At 38.9% G+C, this 18,158-nt stretch overlaps 1 pseudogene; it reads right to left on the bottom strand.

Annotated features, from left to right (window-relative positions):
* Positions 1-12,044: 12,044 nt before the first annotated feature.
* LOC110559969 (guanine nucleotide-binding protein G(i) subunit alpha-3-like) lies at positions 12,045-14,998 on the bottom strand (annotated as a pseudogene).
* Positions 14,999-18,158: the final 3,160 nt, after the last annotated feature.

Here is an 18,158-nt window from a genome sequence, read left to right as displayed (position 1 = left end):
AAGCCCTCTTAAGAGTTGTTGGCCAGGACTAAGAGACTCCCAAAATATAAGGCAATTCCTATTGCTCTTGGTTACCCAATAGAGGTGAAATGTAAGGCCCTATTGCTGAAGACACCTGTATACATACATACATACATACATACATACTTTTTTTTTACAGAATATATTTTATATATTTCAGGAACAGCCCCCCAGAGACCCCTAGCTGGACATGACCTGAATGTCCATTCTCTGAGGACAAACTTTCATGGTACCAGAAGGTACCATGCAAGATTCCAAAGGGGGTAAGGAAGCAATAGCCCTACCCAGCTATGATGTCTGTTAACCACAACAGTGACCAGCCTGACAGCAGTAACCCCAGTGAGGCAGTAGGAACACACATACTTGTCAGTAACCAACAGCTCTCTGACTGGACTTAAGACCCACTCAACAAGAGGGAAATCATGCCTACAAATAGAAACCTAGCTAACTATTCAGCAGTACTGAAGTTATGGGAGAAGACTCTACAAACTCTGATATGCTAAACCAGCATAATTGCTAACAACCATCTATAAACATTTATTCTTGTATTCATAGGTAAGTGTAGTCTAAACCCCTCTTCAAGGAACTTTATCTTTGCAACAAATGGAGTCCACTGCAGAGAAACACAGTGAATCAAAATGCATAGTTGTGGAAGCCATCATCAATAGATACAGCTACAAAACACTCCTACACTAAAGTGTAGGGAACATTATGGAAGACAGGGTGGAAATACCATAAGCCAGAAGATGAAGGAGTTTGCTCTAAGGTGTCTCCTAGTAATGTCAGAAGCTACATTCACAAAGCCTTAACAAAAGGATGGCCCAATCTTGAGCTGAACAAGGACGACACCAATGAACATGCCAAAATGGACGTTGAAAAGCTCATGAGGCCTCAACCCTACACAAAGAACTACAGGCAACTGAACAAAGCTGGAAGTGGGAGAGGTGGTTTTCTCCAGAGCAAAGTTCATCAATTGTTTGTCCAGAGCCAAATGGTAAGCCCTGAAAACATAAATACAGGTATCATTATATGTATTGAACAGGTTCTGTTTAGAAGTTTATATACATATATGCATGTAGCAACAGAAAAACAATTAGTAAAAAAGCATCATGAAGTTGAAGGAGAGTAGAGAGGGATATATAGATTTGGAAGGAAGAAGGGGAATGGAGAAATGTTGCAATTATAATCTCAAAAATAAAATAAAACCATATAGGACCTAATATCAGTAGTCTTTCAGAGGTGCTACTGATTGAATTTCTCCAGCATTTAGTAACTTATTCTTCTTTTGAATAAACTTCTGGTGTTTTTTTCCAACATATAAAAAGAACATATTCTAAGCTAATGGAACTATAAAAAGTGGGTGTATCAATTCTAATGAGACAATCCAGACAACAAAATTAGTCAGAAGAGATAAATAAAGTCACTACATAGTTAATAAAGGAACAATTAATCAGTAGATATTACAACTCTAAAATTACATGCAGCATGTATTGGCACACCCAGTTTTATAAAACAAACACTACTGGGTGTAAAGGTGCCAAAAAACCTCAACATGATAGTGTTGGCCTCAACACTCTATTCTCACAATAGACAAAAAACATCACCAAGAAATATTACATACAAAGGATGTTACATATCAAGTGGGCTTAAGAGCTACAGAATATTTGGCCCCAAAACATAATTAGTCTCAGAACCCCACAGAGCTGTCTCTAAAATACACCACATTTTAGTACACAAAGCAAGTCTCCACACAGGAAATTTAGAATAAATTCTTATATTCTAATTGATCATGAAAGATTACAACTAAATGTAAATAACAGGAGAAACCACAGAATATGCACAAGCTCATGGACTTTGAAAACACAGTATTGAATGGCAAATGACTCACTGAAGAAACCTGGAGGAAGAAGAGTAATTAAAAATTCCTAGAATTGAGTGTAAAATGTACAGGGTCCTATAGAATACAATGAAAATGCTTCTAAGAGAAAAGTTTATACCTATAAATGTCTATGTTAAGAAAACAAATGACAACGAATGGTGATGAAGATGTGGGAAAAAGAGAATCCTCATTAATTGTAGGGTTGCAAACTGGCACAGCAACTCTGGAAATTAGTGTGGAGAATTCTCAAAAAGATAAGAGCAGAATTCTCATATATGATTCAGCTATGCTACTGGTTAGCATGTGCCCAAAGAACTCACCATTCTATTCCCCAGATGCTTGCTCAGTCATGTTCATGGACATTCTATGCATAATAGCTATAAAATGGAAACAACCTAAAGTCATTCAACTGATGAATATATAATGGAAGAGTACACATATTCACTGGACTTCTATTCAGCTGTAAATAGTACAAAAATCATAAAATATGAAGGTAAATGGATAGAATTACAAGACATTTTAGTGAGTGAGGTAACCCAGACTCAGAAGGACCAATGCCACCTGATCTTTCTTATTTATGGTTCTTAGCTCAAAATCTTTAGATGTGAGTAGGTAACCTTTGGTAACTGCAAAAGCCATGAAAGTAAAATAGGAACATGAGAGAGAAGGAAGATAGTAGGACTCAGGTACTATTAAGAGAGAAATGGAGAAAATTTTTGGAAGAGACTTTATCTGAAATTCTCTTTCTTTGTTGGGTCTTTGTGAGGTTTAGGTATCAAGGTAACTGTGGCTTCAGAATAGAATAAATTTGGTAGTGTTCCTTCTGTTTCTATTTTGTGGAATAGTTTGAAGAGTATTGATGTCAGCTCTTCTTTGAAAGTCTGGTAGAATTCTGGACTGAAACCATCCACCCCTGGGCTTTTTTGGGATGGGAGACTTTTGATGCCTGCTTCTATTTCCTTCTATATAGGACTATTTAATTGATTTACTAAACTAAATTGTTCTTGATTCACTAAACTAATGAGGAAAAAAAAACAATACACATATAATAGTTGAAAATAAGTTATATTACTTAGGGTAATAAATCCCCTACCTCCCATAACCACCAACTATCTGACAAAAACCTCAGTACAATGTATGGGACCTGCCTCTGAGTCCTTGGCCAGAGGAGTTAAATAGATGCCCAAAATAAAAATAGGCTATTGCTGTTTGCCATTGTTATCTCCCAGAAATTGAAGGTAAGATCCTATTGCTGAAGCTATCACATACTTTGGATACAGGACTTAGAAGGAATGAGATGAAACTAACTTGAAGGCCTCCTCTTTTAAGAGTAACCAGCTTTCCTAGAATTCATAGGTGCTATGCAAGCTTCCAAGGTAGGAAAGCGATTAAAAGTCCTACAAAGCTGTAAAGTCAATAAACCAGCAACATGGATGAGCATGGCAATATCTACTCAAGCCTTTTATGTTGGAAGTAACCAACCACCACCTAATTGGACTTCAAGTTCCACTTAAAGGATAAAATTGATTCCTAGAGTCATAGATGTAGCCAGCTACTTATGGCTGGTGAGGTCATGGAACCTAGAAGAGAACATATTACTGCTCATTTCCTAAGCCACTATGATTCCTACCTGAATTCTCAATACCTATTCTTATATTCACACAGATGAAAGTAGCACCCCCTCCCACCAAGGAGCATTCTATTTACACCAGATGGAAACCACCACAGAAACACATAACCAGTCAAAACACAGAGAAAAACTGAATATGGTATGGCCAGCCCATTTAATACATCTACAGAACCCTTAAACCTAAGAGTCAGGGAACATCACAGAAGGTGGGACAGAGATCCATGTAAGAACTAGAGAATGCACATGTCTGTAACAAGGTATGACAGGGAATTGCACCTGTGAAATTTTAACAATGTGCTTTCCTAAACAGAATCTACATAATGGCAACATCAGCTGATACTTCAACACAAATGGGGGAAATCTCACGGAACCTCATCTCCAGGTGAAGAATTTTTGGCAATTATTGGCTGCTTACGAGGGAGAACCATTCTTCTCTGGGTAGGTTATACCACTCCAAGTGGTCAGCCCTAAATATATGTACATATGAAGCATATTAAATGAACTCAGAAGAATATAGATAGATGAAAGAAAGGAAGAAAGAAATAAACAAACAAAGGGAAGGAGGGAGAGAGAGTGGGAGGAAGATGATAAATGTGTGTGATAATTAAAGAATAAGATGTCATAAACTTGGAACTTAGGGGACACAGGAGGAGTTGGAAGTGTTAGAGGCTATAAATGATGTTGTGCATAAAATTCTTCAAAAAATAATAATTGTTCTTGAATATTAAATGGTATGACCTAACAAATGTTTATTATTTGGCTAATTATGGAAGTACTATTTTGCCTGCAATCACAATTAATAAGACACAGACACCTGTTAAATTTTATAATTGCCTTATTTACCTTGGGCTGGCCAGATTTTTTACCTATGCTGTCTCAATAACGTCGCCATCCACTTCCCTGCCCCAATCCAATGCCATCCGCCTTAACCATTCTTATCTGGGCTACCTTCCATCCATAACCTTATAAACACTTTCTTACATCTTTCATCTTGGTGTTTCCTCCATCCACACCATCCTTGGATTTCTTCCTCTTGGCCCACATGGTTTCTTCTCCACACTAACTCATCATGGAATCTTTCTTCCTCCTCTCTTCCTGTCTTTCTGTCTCCTTCCCATGGTTCTCCTCTTCCCAAAGCAAAGGAGCCTTAGCCCCGCCTACCCTATTCTACTCTGCCCAAGTTTTAGGCCTTTTAATCAACCAATCAGGCATAATGTCTTAGGCAGGTTTACACAACAAGGATAGGTATATCTGGGCAGTAATCAGATCTTGATGGCCAGTAATTAGCATCAAAATACAAGCATCAGAGCAACCCCAAACAAATAATGTTTTTTTTTAAATCAAAGAAATTTGAAATAAATAACTTGTTGATGCAGCAAAATGTCACAAATTAGAGCAAGCCAAACCCAATAAAAGGAATGAAATAATAAATATAGGGACAGAAATCAGTGACATGAAAACCAAAAAACAATGCAAAGAATTAAGGAAAAGATAAACAAAATCAACAAACTATTAGCCAAACTGGCCCAAAGAAGAGAAGACTAAATCTAAATTAATAAAATTAGAGATAAAAAGGAAAACCTACAACAGATAACAAACAAATTTAGAGGATTATTGGTAATCCTTTAAAAATATAAATTCTAGCAAAGTAGAAAATATTAAAATGGATACATTTCTAGAAACTGGTGTGTTATTAAAATTAAACTAGTCAAATATAAACTACACAAATAGATCTACAAGAAGCAATGAGATTGAAGCAGTAATAAGTTTTCCGACAAAAAAGAAAAAGTCCAAGTGAGGCATGAGGTCACTCTCCCAAGTGCTGCAGCCAGTGAAGGGTGGGGCCAGTTCCACCAAACTACCAGCAAAGCAGGAGAGCCAGTAGGCTGACCAACGCAGATAGCACTGAGGCCCATATCCAAGGCTTTGAGTTGGCCTGTTTCAAATTCTACCTTATGTATAAACTGCTGGAGTATGTGAAGAGTCCAGTCTTGCAGTAGCAAAGCAGTGGGATGTCTATGACACAGGGCAACCACAGGATATCCAAGGGAAGTCCTCGTGAGGATCCAGTACAGATAGTGTAGCAGAAGCCAGAAGTCTCAAACCTTACCGACGACTCATTGTGATGAATATTTGCAAGTAAAGCTGTTCAGGCAAAAGGGTATACTGTGGGACATACTGCGATACATTACAGACTGCACAGTGAGATTTTTTTTAATTTTTTCTTAAAGCATTTTAATTTTTTGTTTTCTTTTAGAAGGGAAATTGCAAGGGCAGAGGTTGGATATGGAGGGACAGGGAGATGAATAAGATTGTGAAGCATGATGTGAAATTCACAAAGAACCAATACAAAGTTAAAATAAATTAAAAAAAAACTTGGTTTATAAGAACAGAGAAAGAAAGAAAGGAACGAAGAAAGGAAGGTAAAGAAGGAAGAAAAGAAAGAAGAACCCTAGGCTCAGATGTGTTCACAGATCAATCCTATCAGACCTCCAAAAATAATGGAGACTAATGGCTTTCATTATATTCCGTAGAGTAGAAAGGGAAAGAATACTGTCAAACTCAGTTTTTAAAGCAGGAGTAAACTGATATCAAAATTGGACAAATTATATGCTTTTGTTTTATAAGCATGCATGGGAATATTATCAATAAAATAAATTTAGACAAATTAAGCTAAAAATTTCAAAAGACCCTTCGCCATGGCCAAGCAGGCTTCATTCTGGAAATGTAAGGATGGTTCAGCACATATAATGGTTTGAATGAGAAATTTTCCCCTTAGGCTCAGGTATTTCAACATTTGGTTTCCATTTGGTGGTATTGTTTGGGAAGATTTTGGAACCTTTAGGAATTGGAGACATGCTGGAAGAAGTATGACTTTGGGCCAGACTTTGAGAGTTTATAGCCTCTTTGGCACATGTCCAGTTCACTCTCTCTGCTTTGTGCTTGCAGTTGAAGATGTGACACGTTAGTTGACTCTGTAGGTCTTCTTGTGGTGTCCTTGACCCCTCCAGCTCCTTCAATCCTTCCTCCATTCCTTCCACAAAACTCCCCGAGCTCTACCCATTGTTTGGCTGTGGGTCTCTCCATCTGTTTGGATATGCTGCTGGATGAAGCCTCTCAGAAGACAGTTATGCTAGGCTCCCATCTGCAAGCATAACAGAATATCATTAATAGTGTTGGGGCTGGCTCTCTCCCATGGGGTGAGTCTCAAGTTGGGTCAGTCATTGGTTTGCCATTTCCTCAATTTCTATTCCATTTTTATCCCTATACTTCTTGTAGACAAGAAAAATTTGGGGTCAGAGGTTTTTATGGGTGGGTGGGTATTGCCCTTCCTCCACTCCAACCTGAGAGGTAACAACTTCAGGCTCCATAACCCCCTGCTTTTAGTAGTCTCAAGTAAGGTCACGCCCATAGATTCTCAGGAGCCTCCTTTGTCCCAGAGATGCCCCTACCAATTTCCGTTCTCTCTCCCTCCCCCACTCCTCCACCTCTTCTTTACTCACACCTGATCCACACAACCACCAACCAAAGAGAATGCATGGGCTGGATTTAGACCCCTTACACATATTTAGCAGATTGGTCATCATGTGGATTCCCTAACAACTGGAGTAGTGGCTGTCTCTGACCTTGTTGCCTGCCTTTGGATCATTTCCCATAGCTGGGTTGTCTTGTCTGGCCTCAGTGGCAAAGGATGCACTTAGTCCTGCTATGACTTGAGGTGCCAGGGTAGGTTGGTACCCCTTGGGGACCTCCCCTTCTCTGAGAAGAATAAGAGAGGGCAATGGGTGGAGGAATCATGAGGGTGAGACTAGGAGAAGAGGGGAGACTAGGATCAGGCTGTAAAATGATTAGATAGATAGATAGATAGATAGATAGATAGATAGATAGATAGATATAATTTTTAAAAAAATAGATAAAATTTTAAAAAGAAAGAAAATGTGACATGGCCTCTATCTGTCATGTCTCTACCATCATGGATTCTCAGGTTTGGAACCATAAGCCAAAATAAACTCTTCCATAAATTCCTTTCTTTTCATAAATTATTTCATCACAGCAAAAAGTACCTAATAAAATATGATTCTGTAACTCTAATATATCACATTAATAATTTCAAAGATGACAATTTATTTTCTCAGGAAACACAAAACGGATATTTGAAAAACTCCAACATTCCTTCACAGAAAATTTGTAAAAAGCTGTAAGTGACAAACTCAAAGCTAACATATTAAATAAGCAGAATCAAAATATTTCCACTAAAATCAACAAAGGCAAGGGTGTGCATTCTTTCTAGTCTTGTTCCTCTAGACCCTTATTAATACAGCTGTGACAAACTGTAGAGCCAGGACAGCAAATACTGGGCACAGCAACTCTGAAGTCTGCTCCCTAGACTCAGTGCTATGAGCTGAGTCATTATATTCCCCGGGATAGTTAAGGACTCCAGAGCTCTGCTTCCGTCAGCTGAAGAGAAGAGAAAGTTCTAGGACAGAATGAGCTGTCTTGAACTGTAGCAGTCATTGCGTCTAGCTGGAAGCAGATACTGGCTCTCAGTCAAAACTATAAAAGAATTGTGTTTGGAATAATGTATGGCCGAGGAGCTGCTGACACTGCAGAGTCCACAGATCTTTGGGTTGGTTCAGACTGTACAATCAGGAGATCTTTATAGAAAGGTCAAATTTCCTTTGTGAGTAGAAGGTGCCAGGTTAAGACAGCTAAGTATCCCAAACCTGCACGTCTTCGCTTCCTTTTTTCTGTATTTCACCAAGTAGAGGAATGTGGGTGTGATGGCTGCGCTGGAGGGAAAGCAGCAGGCAGCACTCCGTGGGGGAGGAGGAGTGCCAAGACGGCTTGTTTAGAAATGAGTATTCCAGCTTGGAAAGCAAAACATCAGTGGTGACTGCTGGGCTGGGAAACTAATGGATTATTTGAATAAAGCATTTGCTAGTTAAACAACACTAGGGGAAGCATGGTAGCTTTCCAGCTATCCTATTTTGGTCAGCATAAGGAGGTGGAATCTGTAATCAGTCTGAAAGATCTTCCATCAACAGTTCCAACCTCTTCCTTCACACATCTCACTAACGCTGCTGTTTAAAAGGTGGATTTAGAATGAATCTGAGAAATCTTTTTTATATCAACAGTTCTAACCCCTCACGCCACACATTTCACTAATGCTGCCTGTTAATATCTCATTCCTCTCTGCCTGGAGGAATTTATGAGAAGAGTGAGTAGAAGGTATGCAGCAGAAGGGAGGAAAATGGAGTAGGAGCATAAACTGATTTTTAAATTGTATAATCAGGTTCCAGAAGTTTGACTTCATCTGCCTTAAGGGTTTCTTAGAACAAACAAGAATGTTAGAGCTGAGAGAGCCCTTAAAAAAAAGATCTTTAGATCTTTAGAGCCTTATCTAATTGAGATTATAGATAAGACTATATTTATTCTGAAATAGAGACTGATAATATCTGAGAAAATTTTTTTTCAGTTGCAAAATAATTCATACACCTGACCAGGCACTCAGCTGAACAAGAGACAGAAAGGTATTGGGTTGAAGAAAGAGGAATTTTTTTATTATTTTAATTTTTATTTATTCATTTTACATTCCGGTCATAGCCCCCTCCCTCACTATTTCCCCTATGACCCTGTCCCCTAGTCCTCAGAAAAGGGGAGTTCCCCACCCACCGACCTCAGCATATCAAGGTGCATAAGACTGAGTGAATTCTTTTCCCCTGTGGCCTGGGGAGGTATTCCTGCCAAGGAAAATGAACAAAAAGCAGGGGGCGGAGTCCATGTCAGGGTTAGTCCCCATTCTCCTTACCTGGGGACCCAGATGAGGACCAAGCTGCCCATTGGCAACATCTGTGTAGGGGATCTAGGTCTAGTGCAAAGAAAGAGTTTTCTAAATTCATTAAATTTAGATTATCTGTGTTTTAGTTTATCAACAACACCATAACATTAAATCCAAAGTATAGAAAAATCATGAAAACTATATATTACTTGTTCTTATTTCCAGATGTTTCTATATTATAGAACACAATAAAGACAAATAAATTCAAAGTGGGCAAGCTTTATCAACCCAGACACTGTTAACCCCTCATTGAAACCAATATTTTTTTCTTACATGTTTTCCTAATCTTAAAGAAATATTTGTTAGATATTAGTTACACTGTCTGTGCAGCAATGATTTGCCAAAACATGTAAGAATTAAAAATCTAAGAAGCTTCCATCAATGATACCGATCAGCTGTGGCTTGCTTTCTGAAGCAGTTCTGCTGATCACCAACCATGGTTTTGTTTTGTTTTTTTTTTTTTTTTTAATGAGTAGAAGGTGATATCAAATATGAAAGGGATTCAACTCCCTAAGAGTGGACCTAAAAAGGCACTGCTCAACCTACTGATTTGAAATCCTCAAAATACATTCTTTTTATTTATCCTCTGCCCCTCTGTGATCCACTTAATGTTTTTGCTTTTCTTTTTAAATTTTTTCAATATTGTTATTATTATTTACATTTCTTTCACTTTGCATCCTAGCTGTAACCCTTTCCTCCTCTTCCCTCCCCCATTCCACCCTCCCTCTCTCTTTCCTCCTTATGTCCCTCCCCTACTCCACTGATAGGGGAGGTCCTCCTCCCCTACTATCTGACCCTAGCTTATCAGGTCTCATCAGAACTGTCTGGATCCTCTTTCTCTGTGGCCTAGTTAGGCCATCTTGCCAGGAAGAGGTCATCAAAGAACAGGCAACCAAGTTCATGCCAGTGACTGCCCTTGCTCCCCTTACTAGAGAACCCACATGGAGACTGAGCTGCCCAATGAATCAACCACAGACCATGCATGGAGAGGACCTAGACCTCCTGCTCAGATGTAGCCTGTGGGCAGCTCAGTCTCCATGTGTTTCCCTAGTAAGGGAAGCAGGGGTACTCAATATTTAATAGTACTTGCTGTACATTTTTCAATAGGACTCTAGTGCTCCACCCAAGTAAAACACAAAGAGGGAAGCTGGATTGTGACTGCATATCACTTAAGACATAGATAGGGCATAAAGCCCTCCACCCTAGATTTTATAATACTACTAAATCAAGGAACTGGACTCTCAAACTCTTCTACCTGAGCCTACTCTCAGACAAAGGTAAAGCACACTCAGCAGTGAGAAATAGAAACAGAAGACAGGATTTCCAGAAAGGATTAGTTACAAGCAGGAGCAATCCTGAACACCTTAGCCACCATTTTAATACTGCTGCCAACTGTAACAGATTCAAATCTGTACACATGAGAAAGTCTCAGAATATAATGTTTTAGAAAAAGAACATACTGACTAAGGATTACTTCTACAGTTAACACGGCTAAAAACAGTGGCAAAAGGGATTTGGTGCCACGTTTACAAAGGAAAAGCATGCACTGCTAATACACTTTCGATGTCTCCCAACAAAATAAGGCCACAAAGATTAAAAAACAAGGGGTACCTTATGCAAAACTCCCCAAGGCTGAGACAAACAAGCAAGAATCAAAGTGACCAAGTTGATGGACATGCAGCAACAAAGCCACTGGTTCCGAATTTGACAGTTTGCATTTCCAAGAGGCCGTCCAGAGTGGAGTGTGTCTGCATCCCTGCTCACTTTATTCTGTTACTTCCTTGTTCATCTAGGAATCAACATAAACAAGATTAACCTAACTATGAGCTTAAAGAAATGAGATCTAGAAGCTTATTGCTGAGCTCTCCAAAGTAACTGCTGTTTAGAAACTATCATGGTACTTTAAACATTACAGCAACAAAAATTTCACTTGGAAAAGCTGTCTTTATGTAGTCCCAATATCCAGGAAGAGTTTTAATTATGGAAATATTACATCCTGACTACACCAAAAGTTCAAAACAAACAGTTCCTAGTAAGAGGAATATTTTCAGGATGGCTTAGTCACAAGGTGTGCACAGTTAAGACTGTGTCCTCATAAAGATTCTCTGCAAGCAAGGGAGTTTAGTAAAGTTACCTACCAGTTTTATCTTTAAAAGGAAGAAGGAAAAAAAATAAGTTAACTTTTAAGTTTTGGAATGTAGCACCTCAACTTCAATATGCCCTAAACATTTTAGATTATAAAAGCCAAGTGATGTCTCGATGAGCCAATCATACTTTACAGTGGTTTTGATAAGTCTGCCTTGAACATCTCATGCTCATTAAAGATTCCCTAATACAGAAGACTGTGATAAAGAGGGCTACAATTCTCCCTGCAGCTCCCATTCTCAGATTCCATCATGCTGAAACTCTCTCAAGAAAAAGAGATGTCTCTTCTCCACACTCAACGTTGCAGGAACTTTTTCTCAGGTCACCCTCACAATGAAGTCTGTATTCCTTGACGTCAGTGGTTCTCAACCTGTGGGTCACGATCTCATCTTGTTGGAAGCCAAACAACTTTTTTAGGGGGTTGCCTAAGACCTCATAAAACACAGATTATGCATAAGAACAGCAAGATTATAATTATGAAGTAACAGCAAAAATAATGTTACATTTGGGGATCACCACAACACGAGGAACTAACAGAACCACTGCTTCAAGTTGTCTTTAATTATGACATCTGTAACAGTACCAAAACCAAACCACACATTTTTGGTGTTTGTAGTGCTAGTGAAGAGGGTGTACAACTCCTTGGTATCTTTTCTTCAGATTTTTAAACTGGCCCTGAATGTAAGCAACTGCCTCCTCATATATATTGGAGCCTGTGTTTCTGGGCCTCAGACTGTTAATGGATTCCTCTTTGTTTGGTTGGGTTTTGTTTGTTTTGTTTTTGCTATTGTTTTTGTTTGGTTTGGTTTGCTTTAAAAAAAATTCTTCAAAGGGGTCTTTTTGTTTAAGACAAGGAATGCCCGAAGTGTTTGTAAACAATTGATTGTTACAAATGATGTAAACACTTCTACACATTGATGCATTTGATTCATTTCCACATCCATTGCCAGAACCAGGTCATAATCACTGTGGTCCACACAAATGATAACTGTTCTCATCCCCTCTAATCATTCTGATTTTTGTTCACCTGTATCAGACGTTTTGAAGTGTAGTTCTCTGAAGGTTAAATGTGTTTCCGAAATGCCTGTAATCTTTACTCTTGTCTGAAGAATGCCTCACTGAGTGGGAGTGCAAATGGCTTAGGAGGTTCTCCCTTAGGTAACACGAAGTAGAATTACTAAGTTGATATTTCGTGTACACCATCTCACCATAACCATATATACAGAGGGCGTGAGGTCTTGGACTCACAGTTAAGTGTTAGAGAAAACAGGAATGGTAAGTGCATAGGCTTGTCTCTTCAATGGAAAAAATGTGTGCACCTGTTTTTACCTGGAAGGTTGGGAATTTAGCTGTAGTTAATAACCTGGTGGCATTTGCTATCTATAGGGCCGAACCACACCCAAATCCCCCAGACTCATCCTCCCTAGACTTTTATTTTGAGAATTGTTTCTCTGGCAACAGTTTCCATTTTTATGGGGGATGTCACATGTGCTTTGTAGCTTGGTGACCCTTATATTTTCTGTATGTCTGAGACCACACCTGATTCTCATCTAGGACATTAAGCTGCCTTAAACTTTATTGTGTACATGGGATTGAGATAATTGTTCCCAGGAAAGTTTTTTTTTCCCCAAAACTATGCTGTACTTAAATGCTTAAAAAATAAACTACCTATAAGTGAGTATATCCATGTCTTTCTGCTTGTGGGATACCTCACTCAAGGTTGATCTTTTCTAGTTCTATCCATTTGCCTGCAAATTTCATGATTTCCTTGTTTTTAATTGCTGACTAGCATTCCATTTTGTAAATGTACCACAATTTCTTTATCCATTCTTCACTTGAGGGACATCTAGGTTGTTTCTAGATTCTGGCTATTATGAATAAAGCTGCTCTGAACATGGCTGAACAGATGTCCTTGGTGTATACTTGAGCATATTTGGGATATATGCGTAGAAGTGGTGTAGCTGGAACTTGAGGAAGTACTATACCTAATTTTGTGAGAAAATGCCAGATTGATTTGCAAAGTGGTTGTACAGGTTTACATTCCCACCAGCAATGGAGGAGGGTTCCCCTTTCTCCATAACCTCTCCAGCATGTGTTGTCACTTGAGTTTTAGATTTCAGCCATTCTGACGGATATAAGGTAGAATTTGATGGATATAAGGTAGGGTCTTTTGAGTTGCATTTCCCAGGTATCTAAGAACGCTGATTGTTTCTTTAAGTGTTTCTCTGCCATTCGATATTCCTCTATTGAGAATTGTTTACCTCTGTGCCCCATTTTTTAATTGGATTATTTGGCTTGTTGGTATTTAACCTCTTGAGTTCTTTATATATTCTGGATATTAGCCCTTTGTCAGATGTAGGATTGGTGAAGTTTTTTCCCAGTCTGTAGGCTATAGAGGATAAACACACTAAAATCTAAAGTTCTAAAGAAGCTAAACAAGGAGGTCCCTAAGGGAAGATGCTTAATCCCCATTCAGAAGGTGAAACAGGATAGACATTGGAAGTAGGAGAAGACAGGGAACAGGACAGGGGCCTTCCACAGAGGGCCTCTGAAAGACTCTACCCAGCAGGATATTGAAGCAGATGCTGAGACTCATAGCCAAACTTTGGGCAGAGTGCACAGAATCTTATGAAAGAAGGGGACATAGAAAGACCTGGAGGGGACAGGAGCTCCACAAGGAGAGCAACAGCACCAAAATATCTGGACCCAATGGGGTCTGCAGAGACTGATGAATCAACCAAAGACCATGTATGGAGAGGACCTAGAACCCCTGCTCAGATGTAGCCCATGGGCAACTTAGTCTCCATGGGGGTTTCCTAGTAAGGGCAGCAGGAGCACTCTCTGGTGTGAACTAATTTGCCTCCTCTTTGATCACCTCCCCCTGGCAAGGTGGCCTTACTAGGCCATAGAGAAAGAGGATCCAGACAGTTCTGATGAGACCTGATAGTCTAGGGTCAGACAGCAGGGCCTTATCAGTGGACTGTGGAAGGGGCATGGGGTAGGGAAGGGGGAGGGAGAGACCTGAAAGAGATGAAGGAGAGGGCTACAGCCAGGATACAAAGAAAATAAATTGTAATAAATAATAACAAATGAAAAATAAAATGCTTAAAAAAATAGAATAAACTACCTGTTGTCAGACTTTAGAAGTTCTAACCAGCACCAGCTAAGTCACGCTGACCTGGATTTCCTTATTGCCTCATGTAGATCATTCCTTTGCCAGCTGTAGAGTTTTCAGGGACCCCTACACATGTAATCCTGCCTGCTAGTTCTGACTCCTTCCTCAATACTGCCAGTTAAATCAAATAACTCTTGGGCATTATCTGCTCTGCCAGCTTCCCCAAATAAATCTTTAACCACCCATGCCTGTTATGATTGCAATGATGGGCGATATAGTATTGCTGTAGACAAATACTTCATATTGTTTACAGTTGTCCTCTGAATAGCCATTGTCATGAATGATTTTATCTGTTCCACAATGGTACATTTACCAGATTCTCCAGCAGTGAACAGCAACAGCTTCACTCCTTTGGCCACTCCCTCCACACCCTTCTTCAATTTGACATTGACCACATTGCTCTGCTATACCAGCTTGGCATCTTGTTCTCAGTAAACATGCAGTCCACCACGGTCACTGGAGGAGAGGACCCCTGCCCAGGTTCATTCACACAGGGTAGGAAGATGAGCTCTGCCTGTTGAAACAGCATCTTCTGCCAGTACTTATTTTATAAACAGAAACTCTGAAAGACAATGCAGGAACAAGAATAGAAAATACATAGAGCTTTTCATTACAAGAAAACAGTTGATAGTCATTGAAAACTTGCTGTGTCATGGTATTCTCATGATCTATCTTTTTTCAGTCTTATTATAAACCCTATGAATCACACTAAAGGTACAAACTAACACAAAGAACTACAAGCAACTAAAGAATGCTGAAAGTGAGAGAAATAGTCTTTCCTAAGAAAAAAACACGCTGATTGGTTATTCAATACCAAATGGTCGGCCCTGGAAACATATACATCCAAGTAAGATTTTACAGATTGAGCAGTTGTATTTATGTATTTTAGAATATATATTGTGTGTATACATATATGTCAGTAATCAAATAAAAATGAGGCCATGAATTTGAAAGAAAGCAGGGGGGCTTACGTGGGAGGGCTTTGGAAAAGAAATGAAAGATGGAAATGATGTAATTATATCATAATCTTATTTTTATTATTTAGAAATGTACCTGGCCAAGTTGCAGAGATGGGAGTCTGAGACAATACTAGATTAAGCAGGGTCTCAGCTTCTTTTTTAATAAGGGACAGTGGCAGAAAGATGTGCTCCTGAAGCCAAGATAGCAGGCTGAGGAAAGATTCTGAAGGAAAGGGAGAATGGAGCCATGAAAGTCTTACAAAAACTTCAGGGTAGAAGACACAACCAAGTGAAGAAAGAAACAAAAACAAGATTGTAAGGGTTCTGTAAGCCACTTGTGGAATAGTAGTCTGTGGCTCATAGAACTCAGTGAATTGAACCACTGGAATAAATCAAGCAGGAGTGATGAGATGAGAGGAGAAATTATTATTTTTGTCTCCAGGCTGATTATTATTCCTCGAGTTCGGGGGACTTGTTGTATTGAAGACAGAAAGATCAAAGAAAAAAGTTCAAGAAAGAAATGATAAAAGCAGAAAAGAATCATTTCCTCATTTCAGCCTATCAAGAACATTTTCAAAGCATTTGATAAGTCCCATAAGACTAAAGGCTACAGATAATGACTGTTAAATAAACAATGCAGAAGAAATCAGAGAATATTCAATGCTTGTAGACAAGAGAGGCAGAGAATTTCTAAAAGAGATTTTGAGATTATGTTCGGCCTCACAAAACCATCACAATTGCTGTTCCTAGTTGGATCCAAAGAAAGACACAGCACAAAGAACCCCAGCACCAAGCCCTGAGCTCTGAAATGTTAGTATTTTGTTAAGTTGATTGGTTTTGACCCTGGTCAATTTTCATCTAAAGGATTATTGTGCAGACAGTTATCTAACAAATAGGAGTCTTTCTTTAGCACTTGAAAATTTTATTTGAAAAGTAGATACATGCTGCACAAATACAACAGTGATCATACAGGTTGGTAGGTGTTTCATCAGTACCCTGTCCCTTACGAAGTAAGAAACTATGACTTTGACATAAGCAGCTGATGGGGCGGGGATTCAAAACTATAAAACTATTCTAATCCTATTTCAAAGGCTGTGACTTTAATCATTATATTATCATATACTTGTTAAGTAAAGCCTCTTGATAAATCATATTCTTTAGACAAATATTATAAAAAAAAATGTTGAAAGACCATGTCTGTACTGTTGTTATATTAGATAGATGGTTCTGATGTGAATTCTCTGGATAATTCAAAACTGAGACCCAAACCATAGATACGTGATAACGTTTTTCTATGTGTATAACTGCACTACACTATGTAAGAAGTTAAGCTACTTAATAAAGCAGCACCTTCAGTTTACATTGGATTCTGCTCTTTGTACTGGAAAGAAACTTGCATGAGTAACAGATCTCACAGGAGACTGTGAGGTGTCCCGTTTTCTGGTACCATGTCTTTGGACTAGTTTAAAGACATGTAGATGTTCCTAAGAACCTTGTTTTGGAGGAGAGTTGACTGTTTGAGCAAAGGTAGGAAGACTGTCCTTACAGCCCCTCCAGAGGTGTTTGGTTTGTTTCAAATGATCATAAGAGTTCTGTAGTATAGCCTAATATGCCGTCACAGCAATCGAGGGACTAGATAACATATAACTGTGTATGTATGTATGTATGTATGTATGTACGTATATTAGAAGTTTTCAATATAAATATATCTATTTATAATTTTTAAATCATTTTTCTGTTGTTATTGTATTTGCTATGCTTTGTTCAATCACTTATGTAATTTAGTTTTCATGTGTAGATGCTGTACAAGACTATTCTCCAAGCCAAATGGCCATCATCTTTGGGGGTTTGGCTAGACCTGTTCACAAAAGATAATAACATCTGGGCTTGGTGACTATTGACATCATAGAAGCAAGGAATTGGGCAGGTCATAGGACCCTCAACTAAGTATCCAGCCAATCCCTTCCAACCAGTTGAATGCCAATTCTGCCTCATTTGCATGCAACTTCTGGATCTACAGGAGGAGCTATAGTATAACATTTTAGAAGGACTAATGGAGAGAGCTCCACTGGCAGACCATTGGAAAGTCATGATCCTTGCTGGGTGCAGACTTTTAAGAGTAGCTGCTGTAAGACCACCTATGCTCCTGCCCATGACCTCTCACTGATTGCTCTGTAAATAATTCTAATAAACTCACTGCTTCCCCAGGCAAACTTTGTTGGAATTACAGTTTGGTTTATTATCGGGACCTGATGATGGTCCTTTCTACCACCACCATCCCCAGAGAAAAATTTTACAACAGTGCATTAAGAAATAGTTATACCACAATTCCTTACAGGCCATGAAAGAAAAATTCTCAACTTTATACGAAAAAAAATCCTGTATAGTAAAAGAACTTCTGCTGTATCACCATCCCTGATCACAAGCTGTACTACAGAGCAACAGTAATAGAAACCACTTGGATCTATAGATTGTAGCATGATTATCCAGTACTTTATGGCTAATATCCA

This window comes from Meriones unguiculatus, chromosome 19, assembly GCF_030254825.1.
Source record: "Meriones unguiculatus strain TT.TT164.6M chromosome 19, Bangor_MerUng_6.1, whole genome shotgun sequence".
Taxonomy (NCBI): Eukaryota; Metazoa; Chordata; class Mammalia; order Rodentia; family Muridae; genus Meriones; species Meriones unguiculatus.
Note: the sequence above shows the minus strand (reverse complement) of the source record. Positions and strands in the feature narration are given on the sequence as shown.